Genomic DNA, 3,608 nt, shown 5'->3' with positions numbered 1-3,608 from the left:
GGAGAATCAACATATGTTTGCTTATGCCAATTCTGTCTTTCTTCATATAGAAGATGCTGTATTTGTAATATGCACCATTATTTTTGTACCACACAGAAAGAAACAATAAATAAAAATTTCCAGTAGAAATATGACATGCAGTTAATCTAAAAGTGAGTTACCTTTTTGACATTAAATATGAAAGAAATTTACAGCTCAGAGTCAATATAATAGAGTTGACTATTTTTCACAACTTGTGGGGAGATTAAATCATCTAGGTGAACAGTCAGAGTGAAAAATGAAGGTTTTGGGGAAATAGGACATGTAAGAGCAGAGGTAGAGGCATGAGAGATGGAGAAATAGAAATTATGGGTATGGTCACTTTCTCTTTGAACTTAGCTGTCAGTGGAAGGGAGCTGGAAGAGAACATGGTGTCTGATGAATCTTATTTTCCCTTTTTTAAATTTGGGAGCAATCAGCCCATGTTTGAATATTGAATATCGATTAAAAGGAATAGGAGGGCTTTTTCACAATGGGTTTACCACCAGAACACAGGTGTCATGAAAACCACTGCTAAATCTAAGGCAAAATTGGAAAGGAAATAACTCATATCAACATTATCATCATTGGACATGTAGACTCAGGCAAGTGTACCACTACTGGCCATCTGATCTACAAATGTGATGGGATCAGCAAAAGAACCATCAAAAAATTTGAGAAGGAGCCTGCTGATATGGAAAAGAACTCCTTCAAGTATGCCTGGGTCTTGGATAACTGAAAGCTGAAACTGAGCTTGGTATCACTACTGATAGATATCTCCCTGTGGAAATTCAAGACCAACAAGTATTGTGTGACCATCATTGATGCCCCAGGACACAGAAACTTTATCAAAAACATGATTACAGGTACATCTCAGGCTGACTGTGCAGTGTCCTGATTGTTGCTGATGGTGGTGCTGAATTTGAAGCAGGTATCTCTAAGAATGGGCAGATCTGTGAGCATGCCCCTCTGGCTTACATACCGGGTGTGAAATAACTAATTGTTGGTGTTAACAAGATGGATCCACTGAGCCACCCTACAGCCAGAAGAGGTACAAAGAAATCTTTAAGAAGTCAACACTTACATTAAGAAAATTGGCTACAACCCCAACAGAGCAGTATTTGTGCCAATTTCTAGTTGAAATGGTGACAAGAAGCTGGAACCAAGTGTTAACATGCCTTGGTTCAAGGGATTAAAAAGCTACCCATTAAGGTGGCAGTGCCTGTGGAACCATGCTACTTGAAGCTCTGGATTACATCCTGCCACCAGCTCATACAATTGACAAGCCCTTGTGTCTGCCCGTCTAGGACATCTATAAAATTGTTGGTATAGGTACTATCCATGTGGGCTGAGTGGAGACTGGTGTTCTCAAATACAGCATGGTGGTCACCTTTGCTCCAGTCAGTGTTACGACTGAAGTAAACTCTATTGAAATGCACCATGAACCTTTGAGTGAAACTCTTCCTGGGGACAACATGGCCTTCAATATCAAGAACATGTCTGTCAAAGATGTCCATTGTGGCAGTGTGCCTTGTGACACCAAAAGTGACCCACCAATGGAAGCAGCTGGCTTCACAGCCCAGATGATTATCTTGAACAATTCCAGCCAGAGCAGTGCTGAATATGCAGCTGTGTTGTATTGTCACACAGCTTAAATTGCTTGCAAGTTTGCTGAGCTGAATGAGAAGATTGATTGTTGTTCTGGGAAAAAGCTGGAAGATGCTTCCAGATTCTTGAAGTGTGGTGATTCCACCACCATTGATATGGTTCTTGGCAAGCCCATGTGTGTTGAGAGCTTCTGTGACAGTCCTCATCTGGGGCACTTTTGTGTTGGTGACATTAGACGTGGTTGCTGTGGGTGTCCTCAAAACAGTGGACAAGAAGACAGCTAGAGCTGGTAAGGTCACCAAGTCTGCCCAAAAAGCTCAGAAGGTTAAATGAATATTATCCCCAATGCCTGCCACCCATGTCTTAATCAGTGGTAGAAGAACAGTCTCAGAACTGTTTGTCTCAGTTGGCCATTTAAGTTTAATAGTAAAAGACTGGTTAATGATAAAACACATCGTAAAACCTTCAGAAGGAAAGAATGTCTTGTGGGCCATTTACATGTGTGTGCGTGTGTGTGACTATTTTAAGTTATTAGTTTTTTAAAATCAGTACTTTCTAATGGAAACAACTTGACCACAAATCTGTCACAGAACCTTGAGACCCATTAAAACAAATTTTAATGAAGAACGTGTGTCTTCTTTTGGTCACCATTGTAACTTCCTATAGTCCTACTTAGGTAAAAGACTTTAATAGGAGTTTCCCAAAGCTTATTTATGGTGTACCATCAGCTGTAATTTCAGAATTTGGTAATTCTGAGTTAACATTTTTTTCTGCATAGGGATTTCGATTTTTTTCACTTTGCCAAAGTGGGAGGAATCACCTGTTTAAGTACAGAGTGAAGAACTATGGGAAGAGTCTGTTGGTGCAACATTTCATAGGTTAGGACAGATAAGCAAAGAGTAACTTTGTTTATATGTAAGATGACTTATAAGAAGGCCAAATTCTGTAATATTAAAGTTTGAGTGATATATTTAAGCTTCTGTATAATTACATCAATATTGAGTAAACTTGTTGGTATAATGTCAAATTTTAGTTTGCAGTTCTTGGAATCTGCATTCTCGCATTTACAGATATTAAAGTAGTAGAACCTAAAGTGTGAGGCTTCAGTAGTATTGAGCACTGCCCTGCTACAGTTAATTGTATCCAGCTTCTAGGAAAAAGAAAAGATACTGGAAGTTGAGAAATAAAAAGGACTAGGAGACAGGAAAAAGTGAATTGTATAAAAGAATGGGGAAGAATAATCGACATTCTGTAGAAGGCAAGTTACATGGAGAGAAGAGGATAGGCTTCAGGACACATGCAGAGTAGTTTTCCCCTGATTGGTAGAGACAATTCTGCCACTATAATGGGAGGGAAGGATAGAGTACCTGCAGAGATGCTGGAGAGAGATGTGGCAGGAGGGTGGAGGTGTTCCACTGGGTGGCTTGGAATCAGTCAGTGAAAGATGAGGAAAGGTCATCCACTGAGAGTCGTGGGGCAGAGATAAGGTTGAGGGATCCCATGAGAGAAAGTGTATGAAAATCATTGTAGCAAAGAGTGAATGAATGAATTAAATAAGAGAAATGTACTAAAATGGACAAGTGAAACTGGAAGTTTTGTTGAATGTAGTGATAAAAGACCTTTACCTCATAGGGTTATTGTGAAGATTAACTATTTGGCCTGGCATATAGTAAATGCAGCTATTATTAATATTGTCATGTTATAAATTCCAGATTATAAAATATTCTTGAGTGGAATTAAACACTTTAATGCAAAAGAATCGCTGAATTGATTTTGGAAAAAATAGCAATGATTTTAGGGAATTTGCCTAAGAAGGAAGATGATTCTGGATAATAGAATTCGAGCGAGGCAAAGAGAAAAGCAAAGGCAAGAGTATATGTCTCACTCTGTCCATGATGACGGACATGCAAATACCTAGGCTAGCAACAGGCATCTGGTTGAAAAGGTAAACTGTAAACCATGTTCTAAAACCATAATAAACC

The 3,608-nt window shown here is 39.1% G+C and overlaps 1 pseudogene; it reads left to right on the top strand.

The window, feature by feature from the left end:
- Window positions 1-574: 574 nt before the first annotated feature.
- On the top strand, window positions 575-1,959 carry LOC136123303 (elongation factor 1-alpha 1 pseudogene; annotated as a pseudogene).
- Window positions 1,960-3,608: the final 1,649 nt, after the last annotated feature.

This window comes from Phocoena phocoena, chromosome 5 (genome assembly GCF_963924675.1).
Source record: "Phocoena phocoena chromosome 5, mPhoPho1.1, whole genome shotgun sequence".
Classification (NCBI taxonomy): Eukaryota; Metazoa; Chordata; class Mammalia; order Artiodactyla; family Phocoenidae; genus Phocoena; species Phocoena phocoena.
The sequence above is the reverse complement of the archived record's forward strand: the minus strand, read 5'-3'. Positions and strand labels throughout refer to the sequence as shown.